This window comes from Halichoerus grypus, chromosome 8, assembly GCF_964656455.1.
Source record: "Halichoerus grypus chromosome 8, mHalGry1.hap1.1, whole genome shotgun sequence".
Lineage (NCBI taxonomy): Eukaryota > Metazoa > Chordata > Mammalia > Carnivora > Phocidae > Halichoerus > Halichoerus grypus.
In genome coordinates this window covers 27,948,222-27,972,305 of record NC_135719.1, presented here as the reverse complement: position 1 = coordinate 27,972,305, position 24,084 = coordinate 27,948,222, and the positions used below count along the sequence as shown (strand labels likewise).

Here is a 24,084-nt window from a genome sequence, read left to right as displayed (position 1 = left end):
GGGGGTGTATCACCGAATCTCCTTGGGAGGTGCGTATGTATCTGGAAATGGACGAGCTTAGTTAGGGTCCTCTCCATTCAGGACGGCTAGGAGAGAGCGCGTTCGGGCGGGGCCCCAGGTAGGGGAGGTCAGCAGTGGAGGGCTCAGGTAGCACTGAGTATTAGAAACAAGAGGCTGGAGAAGACCTGGAATACAGCCCGCGACCGGGGAGCCTGCGGTCGCGGAGCCTCCCCTCCCAGATGGCGCTTCCGGAGAGACTGCGATCCCCGAGGGCTGCTCGCCTGGGGCCTCCGCACGCCGCCGCGCGGGGCCGAGCAGGGCGCGGTCGCCGCGGCCCCTCCGCGCCGCACGCGCTCCCGAGGCCGCCAGAGGGCAGCGCGGCGCCCGGGGCAGAGTGCGGCCGCGGTGGAGCTCGCGGTCACCTGTTCGACCCGCCTGAAGACCAGACCCTACGGCTCCCGATCCGGCAGGTCCGGGGCGCGCCCGGGAATCTGTGTGCTCCCCAGGGCCGGGGGCGGTCGGGGCGCCGCGGCGGCCAGAGCCCGGGCTCCGGTCCTTGTCCCCGAGCCCAGCCCCGAAGAACCCGGGCCCCAGGTGCGCCCGCCGACTGTCCAGGCGCCGGGCTCCGGGAGGGGGCTGGGCACCAACGCATCTTTGTCCTCCCTTTCTTCCCGCCGCCCGCTCTCGCCCGCGGGCGAGTTCCGACCGGCGGCTCCCGGGCGGGGGGGCGGGGAGGGGGGGCGAGGCGGGGCGGGGCGGGGGCGCGGGGCTGCCGCCGCAGGCCGGTGCGGAGAGCGCCCGGCAGCCGTGCCGCGTGCGCCCGGCAGAGGCGGCCCTGCGTGCCGTACGCCGCGTCCGGGGCGCGCCCGCCGCTATTCAGCTTCCCGGGCTCATTAGCAGTCTCGGTGTGCGGCTCGGCGCGGGCTCACAAAGAGCTGCGGCTGCGGCCCGGCGCTTGGCCTCGCGGACGGAGCCGGCGGCGGCGGGGCGGGGGCGGCCGTGCACCCGCGCGGCCCCGCGCCCGGGCCAGGTAAGCCGGGGGCCGCGGCCGCAGCCTGGGGGCGTCCGGGCCGGCGCGGAGGGGGCGGGTGGTGCCGGGGCGCGGGGCGGGGCGCAGATACTGCGGCCCGAGCGCTGCCCCCCGGAGCCGCGGTACTGCTGGGTGGCCGGGCGCCGCTGGGGTCTGGGGGCGGGGGTGGGGGACGGACCGGCGCCCCCTCGACCGGCCGGCGGGCGCGGCGAGGCCGAGCCGGAGGCTCGCGCATGCCGGGCGGGAGACGCCGCGGTGAGGGGCGACCCTGCGCGGACGGAGGGCGCTGGCCGGCGGTGGCGGCCCGCTCGGGTCCCGCCGGGCTGGCCGGGCGGCTGGTGCGTTCCGCGGCCCCGCTTGGCGCTGGCAGCAAGTCCCCGTGCAGGGCAAGTCCCGAGTTTGGGGTCGCTTCTGGGGTTCCTGCCTCCCGGGAAGGCGAGTCCCGATCTTCGCCCCCTCCCATTTCTCTTCATAATGAGAAACTCCTCAATTAAAATTTCCACCCCCTGGTTCCCCTGGGCCGCTGGCGCGGGGCTGGGGATGCGGCGCGACCCGCCACTCGCCTCGGCCCCTTCCCCGCGGCGCGCACAGCCTGACCGGGTTGCTGCTGGGGGATTGGGCCACTGATGATCCAGGCGAACATCGAGCCCCCCGCCCCCCGAGCTGGGCGGCGGGCGGCGGGCCTCGCTGTGCCGCGGCTGGGGGCCAACTTGCCCTGGGCCGGGCGCCGAGGAAGGGTCCGGAGGGCGCCGGCGAGGGGCCCGCCCTGTCTGAGCCTCGCCGCGCGTGGAGGCTGAGATTGAGCCTGCTCGTCTTAACTTAGTATTTACTTGCAGGAGGAGGACTTAATTTTTTTCAGATCTGTTCGTTTACTGACTGACAGGGGCCAGTCTCAAATCTGTGGTTAAAAACTCGCGGATGATCATGCGGACGGTGAAGTCCCCCACATTCAGGACTCTCATCCCAGCACTTCTTCCCGTGGGCTGAGTTGTCCCAGGCTTCTTCAACCTCTGGCCCCCTTTCTGGGATTCTCCCCCCCCCCAACCCCCCTCTCTTTGAGAAACCACAGCGGTTTTAGCAATAATGACTTCGGGAGTAGAAGCAGGACAACTTTTCCTAAGGTGCACATTTGAGGTACTCTGTGGCTACCCAGAGCCTCCGGGCTAGACCCTGGTGAGGTGGTGGCAGGGACTTCTCCTCCACCGTGCAGGGCACGTAGTTCTGTTTCTCAGTCCAGAGCTGCCAGGATGTCCTGCGCTGTGTCCTCACTCCAGGCTGGTCGTCTGCAGCCAGGGCTCGCTGTGTCCTCACTCCAGGCTGGTCGTCTGCAGCCGGGGCTCGAGAGGGTCTCCTGACATGGAAGCTGGTGTGACTCTGGGCGGTGTCCAGGGAGTTAGTGGACCAGCTGGAGCTTGCTGGTGGTCCCTGCACTGAGCTGGCCGCCTCTTTAGTGCTGGGGGCGAGACCCCTGGAGTGGTCTCCGGAGCTGGGCTGGGTCTGCTGATATACTAGCGATGGGGCCCTGCCAGGGTCTTCTGTGGGAGGCAGCCTGTGTCTCTCCAGACCTCTTGCCATTTGTTAGGGATCATGGTGGTGCCCCCCCCCCCCCCCCCCGCCGGCCTGCCTTTCCATCTCCAGAGTACTGGGCTTCTGCGTCAGGGAGGAGTGCAGGCTGAACCAGATGGGGTGTGTGTCTGTGTGTCTGTGTGTCTGTGTGTCTGTGTCTGAGGGGGGTAGGCGCCGTCAGGAAAGTGAAGCTGGTGGTGGTCAACTTCTTACTCTCTTCCTCCAGTGTTTCTTTCCTGCAGCACCCAAGGCCCGAGTGTGGCTCATTAATTTGTTTGCATAAGCATCCCCTGAGTGGTTATAACTCCCTCCCCCCCTTTTTATATAAAATATTAGGTTCACAGGAATAATCGGTGGGGATGGATTGTGAAATGGAGGTGTATAAATAATTCAGTCTGCCAACCAAACTAAGAAATGCTGGGTAAAAATAAAAGATAATTGTAAAAGACACCAGTCGCACCCCTGGAAATTGAGAGGGAGCGCTAAGACACCTTGATTTTTCCTAGACACAACTGAGGAACTCAGAGGAAAAACACATTGGATGGGGAGGTTAGCATCAGGCCGGGCTTTGTATGGATTGGGCGCCCTGTGCGTGCGGCCTGTCTTGGGGGAGAGACATACAGGTTCCCTCTGGGTCTCAGCTCCTCCCTGTCCTGGCTCTGTGTGCTTGAGCTGGTGACTCAACAGGTGAGGGCCTCTGGTGACACCGCAGTCTGAACTCTTGGAGAGACCTTTACTGTTAGGGGAGTCAGAGACAGCTAGGGGCAGGTGGGCACAGAGGCCCTGAGAACATCCCCAGCTGGCCTCAAGGGCCTCTGGAACAAGCGGCAGAAACCAGCATGCCTGCCTTGCAGCTTGGTCTTAGAGAAATGGAGAGAGTGTGAGAGAGCCTGGGGTGGTGGTAGCTGGGACCGTGCCAGGTGGCCGTGAGGAATGGGGATGTGTAGACACGGTCAGACAGCTCGAGCCCCAACGTAGGTCCCATCTGATGACTGCTCACCAGAAGGTGGCCCAGGTGCCTGTTGGTGGTTGGACCATGTGCCCGCAGGGAGGATTCTGTGGCTCCATCCCCCTGTCTGTGTCCCCCGCCCACTGCCTGGGTTGGGTCCAGTTCGTGCCTCCGAGGAGCCTGCTGGCAGGGCTGAGTCAGCTGGCGTGGGCTGTCTCCCATCGCCTTTCCTGAAGTCAGTTCATTCCCTCCCTGTCCTCCCCTGGACACATGAGGGAGCCCAGGGAGGACAGTAACCTCAAGTTCACAAAGCCGGGCTCTCTCCGTGGGGCTCACGGTTCCCAGTGTGCTGCGGAGCCCTCCATATTAGGAATTAGGGAATTAGGATCTCCGTGCTGGCTGTGGGGTTCTGTAAGTTGGGCTGCAGGATTTCCTCTCGGCAGGTGGGGCCCAGGCCAGGTCTGGTGTTCCTTGCTCAAGCCCTCCATGGCATCCAATGCTCACTGCACACCCACATTCCTTGGTCTTTCTCAAGTTCCCTTCCTTGCTCCCAACGACGGTCCCTTCAGGCAAACGGGATCACTGCCCAGGCTTGCCCTGGGTTGTTCACACCCTGTCCCCTTGGCCTGGGGCCCTTGTGTCCATCCTTGACGATCCCAGCTAAATGTGAACTCCTTTCCTCTTATCCCCTCATCCTCAAATTTGCCAAGCTTATGCCTGCCTCGGGGCCTTTGCACCTGCCAATCCCTCTCTTTGGCATGGCTTCCTTCCTCCAGATGTCCACCTGGCTTGCTCCCTCACTTACTTCAGTTCTCTGGTTCTGTGCCAGCTCCCTGACCCCCCTATGGTAATTAACATTACTTCCCCCCTTTTTGTTAACCCTGCTTTGTGTTTCTTTTTAGTATTTAATGTTCGAATGTCTCTTTATTGACTCTTACCACTCCAGTGTAAAGACCTTGTTCTCTTCTCTATTCCTGGCAGCTAGAACAGTGCCAGGCACCTCGTTAGACCCTCAGTGCTCCTTGGTGGAGGGATGAATGAATGAGTGAGACCCCACGAGTGGCCTTCTTCCTTTCAGCCTGGCTCCCTGCTCCTCCTTTTCCCAAGCCCCAGGGCTGGAACTAAGCTGGATTCACACTTGTATTCACGGTTGGTTGGATCCTTCCTAGAAGTCAGCACAGAACCTTGTGCTCAGTGGGCAGATAGGAGAGAGCTGTGGAATTTTACAGTGCAGGCGTGTTTTCAGATAGGCCAGGAGACAACATGGTTGGAAAGGTAATCCAGCCCAAAGAGTGGTGTCCTGATTCTTCACAGAAACCCCCTTTTGGATTTTTGGTTTGGATGGCATGTCGTCGGGCTGTCCCTGCTGCCAGAGCCCACTCTGTGTTGTCCCCTCAGTCACCTGGGATATAGAGGCGCTGGGAACGAGGCATCCTCTTGCCCAGGTTCCCTTCTTCCTCCATCTGGATGTTTCTAAACTTGTCTTGTACCTTATGTCAGACCTGGCATCTCGAGGCTCCCAGCCAGTCCACCTGCCCCATGTTTGCCAGCCTCCCGATCCTCCTGTCCGTGCTGTGGTCTCGCCGGGGAAGGCGCGCTGGTGGTATCAGGAGGAAGGCAGCGTGAGGTTGGGAAGGACAGTGGGTTTGGAGGAATGAGAGCTCCATTCAAAGAACCTGGCTCTGCCACTCATCCCTGGGGCCTTGGACAAGTCACTGGCCTTGGGAGTCTTTCTCAGCTTCTGTCCTACTGACATTATATGTCTTGCTTGCCGTTGTTTGGGGGCACATGTAACTATATATACAGTTCCCAGTATCGAACTGATGCACAATGTCATTACCACGCCTAGGGCTTTGCAGGGGGGGCCCGTGTGGCCTCCAGGCCTGTTGTGGTTTCTGCTATTTCCCTGGAAGTTTGAGGGGTCAGGTTTGGTCATTTGAACCACAGCCTTGTAAGAGAACGTAGTGTGGGCGCTTCGTAAACTCTCAAGAGCTGTTCTCATGTCAGGTGCTACATCTGCTGTTTTGTGTCTGAAGGATCAAAATTAAGAAGGGGAAAAAACACGTGGTTGAGTTTCCCGCATCTACTGACTGAGAAAATATTTTCGTCTCGTGGTATTCTGACAACTGAAACGCTCCAACATTTGAAGGTGGTTTTTCATGGAGAAACCAGCCCAGGTCAACGCACGTCGGTGGGCACTTGGGCTGGTTGAGTTCTGGTCCTCTGTGTTTGCTCTTTTAAATAATGTCCCTCGAAGCCCAAGAGGCAGATCGATTGTCTCATCTTGGCAACAAGGGGGCTGCAGCGCAGGTGGCTGGGGCTCCTGGGGCTGGCCCAGGAGCTCCCTGCAGGGCCGCGCTGGGATTTGGGCCTGAGTGGGAGAGAGCACGAGGCCCGTCTGCTCCGCCGGGCCCCCCATCCCCTTGGGGCTTTGTTCATATCATACTTGTTTTTCAACCGGGTAGGCGTGAGTAGGATTCATGACCACTCACCTGATCCACCCAGGTGTTAATTTTCAACATGTGTCTAGAGAATCTGATAGCTGGTGACCAGTGGACCTGAGCGCTGGTTGGCGGTTGGAGAGTAACGGACATGTCACAGGTGACCCAGGGTCCTACACGGGGACAGCGAGAGGGCTGGGAGCGTGCCACCCAGCAGAACAGCTAATACTGTTGGTGGGTCTGTAAAGGTGTTGTCCTTTTTGCACTTGGAGTTCACAGGGATTCCTTGCCCCTCCTGTCCCAAGCATCAGCTTTGCAGAGAGACACTGAGGTCTGAAATGCTCAGGCCCTTGTTCTGAACAAATTTGAATATGTAAATAGGAGTACAGTATTTGTATTTAGAATCCTCGGTTGGGGTATATCTATACATAATGTATACGTATTTCTATATATATAGGTATGTGTCATATGTCTACATCTATCTATTTTTTTTTAATTTGATTGGTTTTGTATTCCTGGAGTTGATTCCCCACCAAGGCAGCTCTAAATATGAATTTTTCTGAATTGTTGTATGCATCGTTAATTTAATAAAAAATATATAGTGTATCGTTTTTCTCAGTTGGTTTGATTATCACTTGTCTTGGAAAAATCCATTGTTTCAATAACAGGAGACCCATTCACTGAGTGAACGCGTGCATTTAGGGATGATGGATTTCTCAGGTCCCTCTGGCAGCAAGTGTGCGCATTGTTCAAATAAAACACAGTTTACGTTTCTCGGTCTTTTGGTGCAGTAAGTGAGCCATGTGCTCTAACATCTGTCCATATTATCCAGAGCTGGTGACAGCTGTTATGGGTGGGGTGGAGTAGGAGTAGGAGTGCGGCCTGTGTTAGGAATCAGAAGCCCGGCTCTGCCTCCCAACACCCAGCGAAGGCCCCTGTTCAGAGTTTGACTTAAAGCCTCCTAAAAGGACACACGTAGGTCTGCGCTTCCTTCCTCACCAGCCTCCTGAGTTACACGGAGTTATGAAGACGAAGCGAGATAAGGTGTGGGCGAGCGTTTTGTTACGATAAAGTGCTCGCTTAACCCAGTCACCAGGGTTAGAGAGAGAGAGAGAGAGAGAGAGAGAGAGAGTGTGTGTGTGTGTGTGTGTTTCTCCCCAGCTTGTCTGATGGGCCTCAGATACCAGGCACACCTTGGGTCCCTGACTGGTGCTGGCTGGTCCCAGCAAAGGCGGGCAGATGACTGATGGATAATTGGTCCTGGCCACGGACGGGTCCCAGCGCTGCGCACTTGGTCTGCCTGCTAGATCACGGGCCCCTGAGGCAGGCCGTGCTTGGTCGTGGCGATGGCTGTTTTCTCCAGAGAATGGTAGTGGGAGAAGCCTGACCCACGGCCCCTCCTCCATGTGACTTCCTTTGTGTACACAGACAGCGAAGATTCTGCTCGTGGCCTTTCTCTGTCCTTCGGGTGCCAGAGAGGAGCCCGCGGATGTATGGCAATGGACAGGCCACCTGCCTTTGGCTCTCACGGGGACATCTCTGAGCTGTTTCTTGGGTTGGAAAGTCGGAGAGCAGAAGCCCCTCCAGACCAAGAACTCCTGACTGTGTCTCTCCTTTGGGCTTTAACAGATTTCAGCTTCTAAATTAATTGCATTTCATTAAGTAATGGTTTTCTTCTTGATCCCAGGCTGCTCTGTGCTTAATCAGCAGTGGTGAGTGGTGCCGCTTGACTTATTGTGATGCCCTCAGACTCCGAGGCACCTCTGGCTCAACATCGACTTCTTGTGGGGAGTTGCCTTGGGGGACCCCTGGATGTGGCAGCCTTCTCCCCCACCCCTGCTAGCTCTGAGAACCCCTGCCTTAACTCTCAGTATGTGTTGCTCTTTTTACCTGTCGCGTAGGATGGCTTATGTACTGACGGACACAGCGGGGTGCTGGGCACCTAAATGGCAGCCCCTCACCCTGCCCCTGTCATTCCCCTGCTGGTCCCTTGATGACTGGGGCCTCTGCAGTGCAGACAGGTGCCTCCACTTTAGATACCCCTCAGCCCTTTGCTGAGAGCTGCATCCATCCGTCCATTCCTCCATCCACTCCACAGGTAGTTTCTGAACCCCTGCTCTGTTCTGTCTTTGCCAAGCCCCGTCTAGAGCTGGGTGAGCTCAGGAGGGAGGGAGCAGAGAGGGGCTGGTGGCGACTGTGGGGTGGCATCAGAGCCCCCGATTCTGGCTCTGGGCCCACAGACTGGAGAAGCAGTCTGGAAGGTGTGAGAAGCCTCGAGAAGCACAGACTGGAAGGTGTGAGAGCCCCAGCGTGGGTCGGGAGAGGGGCTCATGGAGGGCACATGGAGAAGGGGCTTGGGGAAGGGGCGCCGAGAGAATGCTGGGAGGGGTGCATGGGGGGAGGCATATGGGGGGTGCGGGAGCCCATGCACGGCTGAAGAAGGGCAGGGCCCAGCCTTGCACCCCTCAGAGCCATGTGGCTCCAGGGTCCTCGTTCCCTACTGTCTCATGTAGGAGGAGGCTGCTGCTGAGGTCCAGCCTTGCTGGCGCGGATGTTTAATTTTACCCTTTAGAGACTTACAGGCTTTCTAGATTAAATTGCCACTGTTCCTCTACAAAAGTGACAAAATCCGTGGCAAACCATAAATCACGTTACTAATTTGCTCGCACGGAGTTAACTTCTGCAGCTCTGCTGGCTTACTGGAAGGAGAGTCGGGCAAACAGAGGAGCCCATTTCCAGTTGTCAGCGAGCACTGGGAGACCGGGGGGGGGTGGGGGTGGGTGGGACACAGGTCACAACGCCTGGCCGCCCTGCCCGCCACGTGGCCGTCTTTGCCCTGCCTGGGCGGCCTGCTGGTCACGGCAAGGGCTCCTTGAGGCTTCCTGGCCCTCTGCAGGGAGGGGGCTGACCTGTCATGCGGAGGGAACGGGGAAGGAGGGGGAGAGAGCGGCAGCTGCTGGACAGATGTGCCATGGCTAGGCAGCCCGGTTCCAGAGGCCTCTGCAGGCTGGCCAGCTCCGAAGACGCCCTCAGACGCCTCCTGTGTGTGACCCTGACTCCAGGGCACCCACAACCCGTGTCCTCTCTTCCCCTTTTGAGGCTCGAATAGGCTGCAGTGGCTGTTCATCCTCCGGGTTATGGTGGCTCCGAAAACGTCTGTTACGGGTTGCTTTCCTTTCTGGAGAGCGGTCGGCCTGTTTTCTGCTTTGGCGCGGGGTGGGCGTGAGCACCATTCCCTCCCACGAGGCCCGTGGCCTGGCCCTTGTCACACTGACCAGTGGCCCAGGCCTGGGTGCTGGCCCACGCTTCATTCGTCACTTACTGTCAAGTGCCACGTGTGGCTTGCTAGTTGTTGGGCCAATTAGAAGCCGTGACTTGTTGAGAGCAAGCTTCATCTGATGGGGGTGATGTCTGTGTGCCGACCTTGATCCTGCCCTCGGGCCCCACAGCTGCACCAGGCAGGGAGGAGTGGGGAGGGGGGCTCTGAGCATCGCGTGCTGCCAGGACAGGGGGTCTTGGGGCTCACTCTCCTGATGGCTTTATCAAGCACCTAATACTGCACTGCAGGTCACTTTGACTGACTCCCAGAGCTGCTTTCTTCCTTTCCAGTGACAAGCCAGCCGGTGGTGTATTTAATAGCTGAGGTTCACAGTAGAAATCAAGTGGTTCCGCGGTGGCGTGGTAGCCTGTCCATGCTCATGCATGATATCCGCAGCGGGGAACACATGAGTGCCTGAGCCGAGGGACTGGCCATCACTGTCTACGGAATCAGAAGAGTGCTGTGAAATCTACACATATTTGTAGAAGTACAAATAGAGTTTACTTTCTCAGTGGCCACCCTTGAGGTGAAATTAGCTTCGGTTTCAAGGAAGTAAGTGGAGACATAAATCATCAACTTGGGACTGATTTATTTATTATTTTTATCTCACCCACCCCAATTCCCGAGGGTGGTCCTCAGGCTCTCATGCGTATTCCTTGTGGAAACTGACCAAGCTGACCTAGACCTGGAGTCCACGATGGGTGTTCGTTGTCTAGGATTCAGGTCAGCTGATCATTTGGGCACAGCGGGACCTCACATCTCAGGCCCTGATACCAAAACCTTTTTTTTTTTCCCCTCCACACACATGGGCTTAGTGGAATATATTTTAACAAATTACTCATCTTAAGATAATGCACTATATTATTAATAAGAAAAAGGCAGACAACTGGGTAGAGGAAGGGGACAAAAGACACTTCACCTAAAAAAGGTCCAATAAACATATGAAAAGATGCTTGACTCCATTAGTCAACAGGGAGATGTCAGGGGTCTCCAGAGAAACAGAATCAATAGGGTAGGGGTGTGTGTGTGTGTGTGTGTATTTATCATGAAGAATTGGCTGATGTGACGGTGGAGGCTGAGAAGTCCCAGATCTGCAAGCCGGAGCCCCAGCAAAGCTGGTGGTGTAACTCAGTCGGAGTCTCTGAGTCTAAAAGCCTGAGAACCAGGAGAGCCAGTGGTTTAAACCCCAGTGCAAGGGCAGGAGGAGCAATGAGCTGTCCCAGGAGGCAGGACTAGAGGGGTGAATTCCGCCTTCCTCTACCTTTTGCTTTTGTTCAGTCCCTCCGTGGATCAGATGATGCCCACCCATGTTGGGGAAGACCATCTACTTGACTGAGTCCACTGATTCAGATGCTAATCTCATCCAGAAACACCCAGAGACACTGTTCAATCTGGGCGCCCTGTGGGCTCGTCACTTTGACGCATCCAGTTAACCATCATGATGTGATATCATTACACACCTACCGGAATGGCTGAAGTTATCAGGAACTAGCAGGTGTTGGGGAGGATGTGGAGCAATGGGAACTGTCGCTGTTGGTTGGGGTGTCAATTTCTACAACTGGTTTGGGAAGCCGTTTCACGGCACCAACTAAAGCAAAAATTACATATACCCTCTGACCAGCAGTGTCCCTCTGAATGGAGTTGCGGGAAACAGAGCATATGGCCACTGGGCTGAAGAAGTCAGGTCCTAATCCGTGAACGTTACCTTAGATGTTAACTTCTATGCTAACTTATATGCGATTAAGGATTTTGAGATGAGATAATCCTGGGTCCTCTGGATGGGCCCTAAATGCCGACCCACGGGTCCTTCTGCGAGAGAGGCAGGGGAGATAGGAGGCAGAGGAGGAGGCTGGAACCACAGAGGCGGAGATTGGAGCAGTGTGGCCACATGTCAGGGCATGCTGCCAGCCCCAGAAAGTGGAAGAGGAGAGGAATGAGTTCTCTAGAGCCTCTGGAGGGAGCGCGGCTCCTGCCGACACCTTGATTTCTGCCCAGTGAAACTGTTGTCAGCCTTCTAGGTCCTACAATGGTGAGAGAATCAGTGCGTGTTGTTTTAAGCCACGCAGTTGTGTGGTGATTTGTTATAGCGGCCACAGGATGCTGATACAGCCGTTGAGAGGCAGACTCGCCCAGCATGCCCAGGTTTACTCCCACACGGAATGCCACAGAGCACGCCGTGAGTGGACCTTCTGTGAGCGCACGCAACAGCATGGATGAGTCTTGTCACATGCCATTGAGTGAAAAAAACCCCAGACCCCAGAGTCCCTTACTGCATGTTTCCTTCGATAGGAAGGTCAACAGGCAACTTTTATCTCTGCGGCTGGAAGTCAGGTTGCCCTTGGGAGATGGTGATTGGAGAGGGCATGGTCGGGCCTGGCCAGGCTTTTGGAGGCACTCACTGGCAACATCCCCTGTCTTGATCTGGGTGGTGTTTTGCATGGGTGAATTCCAGTTCATGATGCGAAACTCCAGTACATCTACTTCAATAAAAGCTGAAAAAAAAAACCCAAAACCCAAAAAAGAGCAGTACATCATCTTGAAATTTTCAAGGAGAACTTTCAATAGACTGACTCATGGCTTATTTTACTGCTGGAACAATAATATCAAAATCAAGATTACATTTAATGTGAGATAATGAAATTTTGCCATTCCAACAAGTGCTTGTTAATATTTAGATTCGAACTGTGTTTTCCAGATGAAATCAGAGAACGTAAACCCAAGGAGGATGCTAAGATCTATATGCATGTAATTGATAATGGATAAGTTATCTAGATGAAATGAGTTTTAATTCCTGCCTGTGAAGGGAGCTGTGCTCTTAAAACCAGACACGAACAGGCCGGGTATGTAAGGGTCAGATGCTGCGCACTTCCAGGTGAGTGGGAGGGAAACCAAAGAGCTTTGAGAAGCAAGAGTGGAGGGAAGTGGTGTGTATGAACTCTGGGTGAGGCCTGAAATCTGGGTGGAGGTCCCATGACATCGTCTGTCCATGCACCCTCCAGGCCACCTTGCCCAGCACACGGAGGTCCCCAGAAATCTCTGCTGTCTTTGCCCACACCTCTCTCTGGCCTGTTTTTCCTACCCCTTCCACCTGTGAGTTCTCTCTCATCCCTCCCAACCCCGGTCGGGCAGCCCCACAGCTGTGCTGCAAGGCTCTGTCCCTGAGACTGTCTTACACAAGCAGACAGTCTTGGTGGTCTTTTCCATGGTTTCTTCCAGGGATGCAAGGGAGGCAGCTGCTGACACGTGGCTGTGCAACCTCGGAGGTTCCATGCGCGTCCCTGGCTTCACTCTGGTGAACTGTCAGCCTTGACCGGTGCAGGGAGGCATGGTGGCTTCTTCAACATGGCCGTCCGAGGGGTGTCCCCAGACAAGGGAGGGCTGGGGGTCTGTGGGGGCCCTGGGCCCATTGGGAGCCAGCCTGGCGCAGCAGGGCCCCCCAGCACTGGTCCATGCTGATGTGATGTGTTGTGGGGGCGTCACTGAGATTTTCGGAGCAGGTTCTATGTATGTGGTGGCGTAGTTCAGGAATCTAGAAGCTTGGGTTCTGCAAGCCCCCGGCTGAGCGCTCTCTAGCTGCATCTCCTTCATCCCAGAGGGTAAGCTTTGTTCATGAAGCAGGGGAGAGAGCTGGGTGGCCCCGAACCCAACTCCTTCTCACCTCTTCATGCCCCCGTCCCCTCTGTCCTGGACCAGATGAGCTTCCTAACTATCCCTCCTTTTCCTCAGTGCTGCTGCTAAGACCTGTTCTCAGCTCTCCCTGGTATCCCCCTCCTCCCCTCTCCCTTGGTGCTATTTTCCCTCTTGGCACTCACCCTCACCTGGCCTATACTCTGAGTTTGTCTCTCGTTCTTCTGCATGGAGAGCTCCCTGAGGATGGGGGTGCTCCAGTGTCAGGGGGAGGAGCGTGGCTGGAGTTGGGGGTGGGACTGGGCCAGTAGCAGTTTTTGCCCTGGATGATTAGCGAGGGAACTGGACTCTTGCCAGAAGCATGCCCTGCCCGTGTTGGCTCGAGGACTACTCCCGGTGGCCTGGCCACCCTGGGGACAATGGCACAGCTCCGGAGCGAGCATTTCCATGTGCAGTGTGCAAAGCATCATGCTGTCATGCTGGGTTCTGGCGCACACACAAAGGAAACAGTGCCGTGAAGCCTGGGCCCTGCCCTCAGGGGGCTTTGGATTTGGTGAGTTTGTTGGGCGGGGGGGGGGGGGGGGGGGGATGTCATCGTCAATGGATAGAAGAATAAAGGGTCAAAGGGGCTCCTGCAAGGTGTGGCAGCAGGCGGAAGATGCACGCCTGAATGAGGTGGTCATTCTGATGGTGGCTCATAAAAATCAGAGCGTGCTAAGGGGGCGTGTACACCCCAGTCCCCAAGTGTAGACTATACTGGGTGATGTCCTTCCAGAGAGCACAGATGGAAGCGGAGCAGTAACTTGGCAGTGGGAAGGTCAACACCAACAGTGATGAGTCATGTTGAGTGTCAGTGTCCTTGATAGGATGGGATGGAAACGGCACTTTACCTCTGTGCTGTGTCTCCCCCAGACCCATCACTTCAGTCTAATCATTAGGAAAACGGCAGTTAAATTCCAATAGAGGAACATTCTATAAAGTACCTGCCCAGTACTCCTTAACACTGATGAATCCATAGTGTCATACAAAACGGAGACTGTCACAGCCAGGAGGAACCTGAGGAGGCACGATGACAAACTGTGATGTGTCCTGGTGGGGACCCTGGAGTAGAAGAAAGACACTGGGGAAAAACTGAAGGGATATCAAAGTGTGGACTTCAGTTAGCAGCAGTGCATTGATATTGGTTCATTAACTGTAACAAAAATGTAGAATATTAACGTAAGGTGTTCGTGATCTTACATTAATGGGAAACGGGATGTCGGGGTCTATCTATGGAAGATCTGCTAAAAAAAAAAAACCTTTTCTAAAAAGCGAAGTCTGAGCCTCGCTGTCCCTCCTCATCCAGCTCCAGACCCTCTTGGCTTTGTCATGCCTATTGGTCCTCCTCCTTTACTGAAAACTGGAGGAAAGTTCAGTTTAGAATTTGGAATATAGATTTTTGTATGCCTCACATTTCTGGGTGCTTGAAAATCACAGGTTTCTCAGGTGTGGTGGGCGTGGGTGCTGGGGACCACCCCGCGGGAGAGACGAGCCCAGCTGGGACACTCACGGGCACGTGGGCCAGGTTCCCTTGGTCTCGAGACCGCACAGCTGAGCTTCCTTCTGCTTCCTTCTTATGTGTGTGGAAAAGGAAAGCATTGACACCAAAGTGTCAATGTCCTGAGCTGCCTCCTTCCCCTGCTCAGCCCCTGGGTCGCTTATAGTTAGTGACCAGAGACCATTTTGGGGGGGGGGTAACATTGGTTGCAAGAGGCAACGTGGACCCAAGCTGATGTGTGTGCAGTTGAGGGTCCAGTGAGGAGGCAAAAGGGAGCCAAGTGTCTGTGTGGGCTGAGCTGGTGCTAAGGATTCATGGCCAACACTGAGTAGGTGGTAGAAATGGCTTTGTTCCCATAGGAAGGGCCAGCTGGCAAGGATGCTGGAAAACAGCCCCCCCCCCCCCCCCCCGGCAACTAAATGCCTGGTTTTTGGATAATTTCATGGTCCTTAAAGTACATAAGCATCACCTCCTATATTTTTGGGAGAGGCTCAGCAGAAAGTGAAAGGAGGAGCCCCACGGGGGAAGGAGAAGCCCGGTTGGGACCCCTGCTGCCCTGTAAATGGGCCCGGCCAGCCAGGATGCTGTGGTTTTTGGAGAATTGGAAGGGCCTGCCTGGGGCTCAGCCTGCTTGCCGAAGCCGAAGCCTGGCTGGGCAGTGGTGGGCGCGGCTTCCTCCGCTTGCAGCCGGAGCAGACACCTGCTTTGCAAGATGGCATGAGTCGTGAACGAGACCGTGTGTGCCCCACGTCACTGCGGGATCTGGCGCTTGGTGTGGGACAGGCGAGGCTTGGTGCTGCGGCTGGTCGGGGGGAGGGTAACTACACCTCTGGGGACCTTGTACAAGTCACGGCCCCTCACATGTCCCCAAGCCAGTGAGAGGAAGCGATTCCTGCAGGTCTTACAACTCATCTGGATTTTATGACAAGATCAAGGTGTGAACTGCATGAACCTGCTATTTTTGTGAACTCAGAAGTGGTCAAAGGCAAGCAGTTTCCTATGGTTCAGTTCAATAGTTTAGTGTTAAAGCTGTTTTTTGGCAAGAGAGAATACTCTTTATCTTAAAAGCTTTATTTTTACTTATTCCACACCTACGAATTCATTGTGTTAGGAAGTAGAGATAAGCAAACAGAAGAAACTTGAGATGCCCAGGTCTCCTTGCTGGGGGACCGTGGTTCCCTTGGGGTCTTCCCGGCTGCTTGGGCACGTGCTTGGCTGCCGACAAGCCTTCTCCTGGACTGTGTCAGGGTCCCCTTCCCCGGCCATCGGATGTTTGCACAGCATTCATGGACCTGGGCCCCCAGGCTTGGACTTAGGAGTTGTTTAGAATGTTTTTCTGCTGTGAATGATGCTGTAATAAATATTCTTGCAGCTCCTTTTTCTTTTTTTGCAGATACCCTTTTCTTTCCTTACGATACATTTCAGGTAAAAATGCTGGACGAAACGTGAAAGCCTCAGACTGACCTCCAGAAAGGTTCATTGCCCACTGACAGTGTCAGAGGGAGGGGGCTACCTTCCCTCTCTCCTTCCCGCCCATCCTCTCCCCTTTCTGTCTCTCTCTCATCCAATCCTTTCCTCCTCCTCCTTCTCTCCCCCGCTTATTCCATCCTTCCCTCTCTCTCTCCCTCCTCCTCCTTCCCCTCCCCCCATTTGATGGGACCCCATGGCGCAGCAGTCCAGGGGATAGCATTCCAGCTGCCCCTCTAGGGCCTTGTGACCCCCAGGCTCCAGGGTTTGCTTGCGGTATTTTGAGAGGAAACCAATAACTTGGGGGGGGAGCCTATATGGAGAGTTTCAGAGACTTCCTGCCGACACACAGGCGGCCAGTCAGCGTGGGGCTGATGGCTCAGGTGTGGTAGCATTTCTTCCAGGGTAGAGACATCCCTTTCCCGATCGCCCCCACCCCCCACCATGCTGGGGGCATTGGGGTGCTGGCCTCATGGGCCGGACCCAAACCCAGGGCTCACGAGCCATTATTATTTTTAAACTATCTTATTTTTTCTGGTGATTTGGCAAGTGGAGTGATGCCAAGCCCTCTCTTCCTGAACCGCCTGAGCCTGCTCCGGTGCATGTGAGTCAGATGGCTGGTTGCCACTGTGGGACTCTTGGCCTGGTGCCTTGTCCTGGAGCCGTCGGCTGCCCTGAGAATCCAAAGAAAGGCTGCTGAATCCTGCGGCCCCAGGAGGATCTTTGTCCTCCTTTTGCAGAAGCAATTGACTTGTGGATTTGCTCTGTTGAGCTGGAAGGAAGAATTTTTAAATTTCCTCTGGTTGAAGAACCTAAAATGGGACAATCTACATCAGTTCCCCAAAATTGGACTTTTAAGCAAGTTCTTGGAAAAATGGACTATTTTCTATGTGTGGGAGCAAATTCTGTGGGAGCCTTCTGGTAATGAATTTTAAAGTGCATGTCTATTAGTGTCATTCTCAAATACTGAGAGTCTTGAAAACCAGGAGCTGCCCGATCAAGGCCTGGGAGGGAGTACCCCCCGCCTCCAGGAGGGGACAGCTGGGCAAGCCCCCCTTTCTCTGCCCCAGTTCCTCTCTCCCCAGGTCAGCAGCACTGTTTGTAACCAGGGCTAAACACTCCTTCCGCCACCTCCTGAAGATCCTGAAAGACATCAGAAGGGTGAGGTGCAGTGCTGGAATGACCCTGAACTTTTTGGGGGTGTATACTGTCTGGTGGAATGCAGAGTTTGCGTGTAGTTTCATTAGCTAATGGCAAAAGAGCTAATAAGTTAAATAGATATGACATCTCTGTTTTTAAAATAGTGCCTTCTAACAATTCTCTTGTATCTCTAGAGGAGGCGAGAGCCCTTTTCTGGCAGCAGAGTTTGGGGTTGAGAAGGATCCTGGTGTCATTGACAAGGAAGGTGTCTGACGTACTCTAGATCTGGGATTCCTTTGGCATTGGTTTTCCATGAGCACATTTTTTTTTTTTTACTTAATTTTAATTTCCGATTATAAGGCTAACAGACATTCATTATAAAGAGTCAAACTTTACAGAAATACATAATGTAGAACATGAAAGCCCCGCCCCCTCCACTCCACCCCCTGCAAAGACAACCATTGTTAAATTCTGGTGCAAATTCCTCCTGTTTTTTTTTTGTTTTTTGTTTATAGAAATGTTTTACTTAAATCTTACACAAATATGTATATGTTTGTTATTTTTAATATCTTTCAATGAACCGAGATTATATTATCAGTATGATTTGTACTTAGATCTCTCCCTTCAGCAGTGCATCTCAGACATTGTGTGTCTTGTCAGTTGTGCATAATCACATTATTCTAACATTGTACGATAGTTGACTGTTGGAGAGAGAGAGCGTGTGCGCAGGGAGGGGCAGAAGGAGAGGGAGAGAGAACCTTTAGCAGACTTCTTGCTGAGCACAGAGCCTGATGTGGGGCTCGATCCCACGACCCTGAGATCATGACCTGAGCTGAAACCAAGAGTCAGACGCTTAGCCGACTGCGCCACCCGGGCGCCCCTTGACTGTTTACTTATTGACAAACTTTTGGGTTGTTCCCATTGTGCACGCACATTGGTCACACCAGAACGTGGAGTCTCACACATCTCTCCTTGCACATGTGTGAGGCTGTCTTTGTAGCGTGGGTTCCAGAGGTAGCTTTGCAGGGTGGAATGGTTGGAGCATTTCCAGTGTGAATAGGTATCCCAAGGTGCTCTCTAGAGTAGTCCTGACCATTTTAAGGGATGCCGGTCATGTGGGACAGCTGTTTCCCTGTGTCCTCGTCAACGGATGACGTCTTCGTAGTTTCACTTGGTCGTATGGGTATAAAAGTTATCACTTATTTAAAATTATGAATGAGAACAAGCTTCCTCTCGGGTGCTTCATAATAATCTGAATTGCTTCTCTTCATTTTCTTTTTTGCATCCTTGCCTTTCTGTTGACTTGTTCATCTTTTCCTTGCGGATTTATAGGCGTTCCTGGTACAGGAGGGTTATTTCACCTTCACTCTCTATGTTGCAGATACTGTCCCCCTAATGTCTTTTATTCTTCACCTTGTTTTAAAGGCATCCTTGATGGCACAAGAATGTGGACGTTTTATGTTGTCAAATCTATCAAGCTTTTCTGTGATAGCTCCTGAATTTTGTATTTGACTTCGAGAAAGGAATTCTCTGCCCTAAGTGTATATACCTACCTCCTGTATAGAGAGATTTTCTTCTCATATTGATAGTTCAGATCTTTTGACATTTACATCTTTTATTCATCTGGAATTTATTTTTAGGTATGTGAGCTGGAGATGGAAGTTTTCTCATATGCATACGGTTTTCCGACATGATGTATTAATAGCCCATCTTCGTCTCTGTTTTGAGATGAGGGTTTGTTGTGTATGAAGTTGTTGTTGTGTCCTGGGTCGTGGGGCTGTCCCGTATGTCCGGACCATCCATCCTGATTTATTGATATTCTTCTGCCAACATCTACTGTTTAAGTTACTGTGGCTTTTTGTTATGCTCTGTTACCTTAAAGGGCCGCTGCCTCTTCATTAATTCTCCTTTTTTCATGTTTTTCTAACCTTTCTCATACATTTCTTTGACTAGATAAACTTCAGAATAAGCTAAATTCATCCCAAAATCTGATTCGGATTTTGATCGGGATTGCTCTAGAGGTTTATTTGAGGGAGAAGAGACATCTTTATATTTTTTCTCATCTGGATATTTGGATTTATTCAGAAGGCCTTTTATATCCTTCACTAGTGTTTCTTTGCTTTGTTCACGTACATTTGATACATTTCCTGTTAGATGTATTCATAGGTGTTTTGTAGCCCCTGTGGCTGTTGTCAGTGGGGTTAGCCCCTCCTCCGGCCTCATTTCCCAGCTGATTCTGGTGGCTATACGGGGAAACTGTTGACTTCTGAACAGCTAGCCTGTCTACCTGGCCTAAATCTCTCTGTTGGCCTGAATGGTTGGTTAGTTCCTTCTCTTGGATTTTCTCATTGGGGGATCGTTTGCCAATGTTGACCTCTCCTTCCAGATAGACGCCTTTTTATTACTGGCTCGTTGTTGTGGGGAGTCTTGATTAGCTAGCTCTGTGAGCACCTGGGGTCTCACGGCCCCCCCCAGGATGGCCGTCTGCTTCACATCATCAGGTCAGCCCTTTCACGGGGCCCGCATGTGTTCACAGCCCCTCAGGCCACTTGCTGTGCCCTGAAGTGGGGGCAGGCTGATGGGGGATGCTGTGGGGCCCCTCCCTAGAATCGGTGCCCCCCCCCCCCGCAACAGTGGTGGCCCTGTGCATGCACAGGTTGGGGGGGAAGTGGGTGGGGAATGTAGGATATAGCCCGGGTTCTTGAAACTTCCCTCTGCAAGTGGTGGGCCAGCATATGGGAGTCTGAGTCTGGGGGAGCCCGGGGAGGTGGCTCTCAGCAGGGAAGTGTGGGCATTGGCCAAGCCAGCCCAAGGAATACCCTGTCCCAGCTGTGTCAAGAGGTGGTGCCTATGTCACAAAATTCCCACGCAGACCCTCGGGGCAGGCCCTGGAATCTGTGGTGATGGTCACTCAGGGTCACCCTTAGGAAATGAGTCCAGGCAGGGGGGAGGTGGGAGGATGGATGGTGCGAGGGGGAGGAGGTGATGAGTTGAATGCAGGATCCCCTTGGTCAAATCCCTTTGCTCAAGCCATTAAACAAAAACATCCCTTCCTCTTGTTTACACTGTAGCTTTGGCCTGGGGGCATCACTGTCCGATTCTCCGTGCTTCTTTCTGACAAATGGTAGAGAGCTGCCTTTGCAAGTTAAGGTTCCTCATTTCTTTTGCACATCATGGAATTTTTGCATTATTTTCCCCCATTTTCATGTAGAATGTTCGTGAAGGTATTGTAGCTACCAATACTTGTTCATAACATGTTTGGGGTGATGGACATTATTTCCTCGTTTTCTGAGGTAAACCAGCCACCTCGCGCCTTGGGGAGGTGGCGCTGATGCTTGGCACTTTGGGGGTTGGCGGGCACTGTGACGGGTTAAGCCCAGAGGGGACTGAGCTGCAGGGTGCGGTGGTGTGACCCACGCCGTCCTTCGGTGGTGGGCTGGGGGGGGGGCTCTGAGACTTAGGGGACAGGAGGTCCCTGCCCCCGGGGGCAGAAGTCTGCTGGAGAGGAGAGGTGGGGCCTGCCTGGATGGGTGGGCTCCAGACCTGGTGTTTTTGTTTTTTACCATCCCATCTGCCAGCAATCCGTTCTTCTTTCAGGCCCATAGACACCCCATTTCCAGCCTGTTTCTGGCTCATTTCCGCTGCTCACAGGAGGAGGCACAGCAGGAGGCTGCCTGGTTTTCCATGCAGTCTTCAAAGCTGGTGGAGGCAGAGCTAGGCCAGCCGTGTCCCAAGCCACTGGAAGAGCAACCAGCAAGAAGACCGCTCCACCTGTGGTGCGGTAGAAGTTCTGGTTAGAGGGATGGCCAGGAGGAGGGACAGGGGGTCCACTGTGGCGGGAGGGAGCTCTCAGGACATGGGATATGGAGACGCACACACACACAGATGGCAAGTCCAAGGGCCCTGGGTGTGTGACCTCTGGCACCAGGGGCTCGGTGGGTCTCCATTGTATGAGAAGGATGCATTCCCTGCTTGGCCGGACAAGAGTTCTCTTTTGTTTGAGTCCTTCCTTGCAGTTTGGGATGGGTTCTGGAATTTGTATTCTAAGCGATGGAAAAGGGGCAGGCAGCCTTTCATGATGGCGAGGTTAGCTTTGTCAGGTACCCCTGAACTGGAGAGGTGATGGTGTTAAACTCCAGTAACTCAACCCGTGCAATGTTAGTTAGGCCTTGTGTATCTAATTATATCTTGCTTGAAAGTTGGAAATCTGTAGGGTAACTTTTAGGATGCTTGATGGGGCTGAGGGGCAGCTGTGTGCGGGGCCAGGCTTAATACCTGCTTGTGTGCACCTCATTTCCTGGGAATCACTGAGGACCAGCAATTTGATTTTCAATTTTAAGCCCGATCTCCCAACAGTCAGCCTTACAGAGCAGAATGTTGAAGTGGGCTGCGATCATGGTGTTCCTAATCAGGTGGGTTTTATTTTGAAAGAGTGGACGGTGACAGCATTTCACGGTGTTCATATGCCTGCTCACAACAGCCCAGTTTGTCACAATTCTGTCCCCCACGGTGGCCTGGGCGGATCCCAGCTCATCTCTGAGGCCGCCTGCGTGCGCGGTCTCATGGACCAGCCACAGCCAGGAGGGGAGGGCAGCGGAGGGGGGCCCCAGAGCCAACTCAAGGACCCATGCGGCTTTTATTTTGCAGCATCTGGTCCAGCAGCATTTGTATTCAGGGCAGAGTTGTTTTGCTGTCTGCCTTCAGCAGGAGCAAGGCAGAGCAGTAGTACGCGGGCTTACATGATAACCAGGGACATGGGCCGGATGAGGAGGTGGGCAGGAGCCCAGGTGGGATGGAAGCTCAGGTCCCCAGGAGCCTGGCAGGGCCTGGCCCTTCTCCGCACCCAAACTTTGCTTTTGTAGGCATCAGGTCATGCTCTAAAGAGTGGTGCCCCTGCCCTGTCATTCACTTGACTGCCCACTCCCCCTCCCTGGAGCTGCCTCTCGGAACGTTCTGGAGTGAGTGAGTATCTGAGCTGTTCCTCATGGTGCTTAAGCCCCGGGCCATAAAGTCTACCTTTCCCCAGAGGAGCAGATGGCGAAGGTGTGTTTTCTATTTGAACCAACCCTGACGAGGCCTGCGGAAGTGTCAGAAAGAAAATCTCATTCTTGCCATGTGCAGAGGGGAGCCCTTTTATTTCTAAAGTCTGTTGAAAACTCTCAATGTTCTTTAAAAAAATTAACTTTGGCATCGGTAAAAAAATAACCTCTTATGTAGTTTGCAGGTGACACCCCCGACCTCTCTCAGGTGCCCCCTGAGCATGTGGCTGTGCCCCTGGCGTGGCCAGACCCCCCGGATCTTCCATATTTTCACTGGCCCCATGTCTTGCTGTGAACTGCCTGTGCTGGAGAAAAGGCAGCGCTCCCCGATTTTGATAGGAAGGTGCTCTGGGCTTCTCATGGTTCAGGGGTGTGGAGTATCTTCTCTGACTCCTGCCTCATCCTCCTATGGTAAGGCTTGCTCCCGTGTGCTTCCTGGCCAGTCATTCTACCAAGGCGTTTGTTGTTTCTTAGACAGAGGCTTCTCGTTGGGGGACCCCAGGCCTGGGGCTACTCCGCTGGCAGAGGAACATTCTGGGAGAATCAGCTGATGAGGTGCCTGATGCACATCACCCCTCTTCTGTCTTCCAATTTCCAGGATATTATCATTTTTTTTTCTTTTTAGTTTTCTAAATTGTGGTAAAATATACGTAGCACAGTTTACCATTTTAACCATTTTTTAACTGTGGAGTTCAGTGGCATTAGGTACGTCCACATTGCTGTGCACCCATCACCACCATCCGTCTCCAGAACATTTTCATCTTCCCAAATTGAAACTCTGCCCCCATCAAACAGCAACTCTGTTTTCTCCCCCCCGCCCGCCCCCACCCTGCCCCAGTCCCCGGCAACCATCATTCTACTTTCTGTCTCTATGAATGTGACAGCACTAGGAGCCTCATGTAAATGGAATCATACAGTGTGTGTCCTTTTGGGACTAGCTTTTTTTTTTTTTTTTTTTAAGGTTTTATTTATTTATTTGTGAGAGAGAGAAAACACGAATGGGGGAGAGGCAGGGGCAGAGGGAGAGGGAGAAGCAGACTCCCCGCTGAGCAGGGAGCCCAATGTAGGGCTCAATCCCAGGATCCCGGGATCATGACCTGAGCCGAAGGCAGACGCTTCACCAACTGAGCCACCCAGACGCCCCTGGGGCTGGCTTAGCATAATGTCCTCAAGGTTCGTCCATGCTGTAGCATGTGGCACGATTTCCTTCCTTTATTTTTTCCAGCTTTATCAAAGTATGATTAATAAATAAAAATTCTATATATTTGGCTTGTACAATGTGATGTGTTTTTGTGAAGTGTACACCATGATGATTTAATACATGTATGTGCTGTGAAGTGGTCACCTCAATCAAGTTAACACTTCCATCACCTCCTCTGGTTGCCTTTTTTTTTTTTTTTTGGTGATGAGAACACTTAAAGATCTACTCTCTTAGCAAATTTCAAGTATATAATACAGTATTATTAACTATAGTCACCATACTGTACATGAGGTCCCCAGAATTTTTTCATCTTTCTTTTTTTTTTTTTTTTTTTAAGAAAGGGAGAGAGAGCAAGAGAGCAGGGGGGAGCAAGGGGCAGAGGGAGAGGAAGAGAGAGAATCACAAGCAGGCTTCATGCCCAGTGCAGAGCCTGAAGTGAGGCTCGATCTCAAGATCCTGAGATCATGACCTGAGCCAAAATCAAGAGTCAGACACTTAACTGACTGAGCCACCCAGGCGCCCTCAGAATTTATTCATCTTATAACTAAAAGTCTGTGCCCTTTGGCCACCATCTTTCCCATTTCCCCTCTGCCTCCACCCCTGGTAGCCACCATTCTGTTCTTTGGTTCTATTTCAACTTTTTTTGATTCTTTGTGTGAGATCACATAGTATTTGTCTTTCTGTGCCTGGGTTATTTCACTTAGCGTAAAGTCCTCAAGATTCACCAGGTTGTTGCAAATGGCAGCATTTCCTTCTTTTATATGGCTG

The 24,084-nt window shown here is 53.5% G+C and overlaps 1 protein-coding gene across 6 annotated transcripts in view; it reads left to right on the top strand.

Moving 5' to 3' along the window:
* The first annotated feature begins 328 nt into the window (after nt 1-328).
* The window catches only part of APBA2 (amyloid beta precursor protein binding family A member 2), a 245,586-nt gene continuing 221,830 nt past the window's right edge, over nt 329-24,084 (top strand). For 2 of the 6 annotated variants that reach the window (XM_078078981.1, XM_078078978.1), the window contains exon 1: nt 329-470. The gene's annotated coding sequence lies outside the window, so the exon portion shown is untranslated. Of the gene's footprint in view, nt 471-575; nt 595-879; nt 1,031-24,084 lie in introns of those variants that run through there. The other 4 variants (XM_078078980.1, XM_078078982.1, XM_078078979.1 and 1 more) reach the window with 3 other exon arrangements.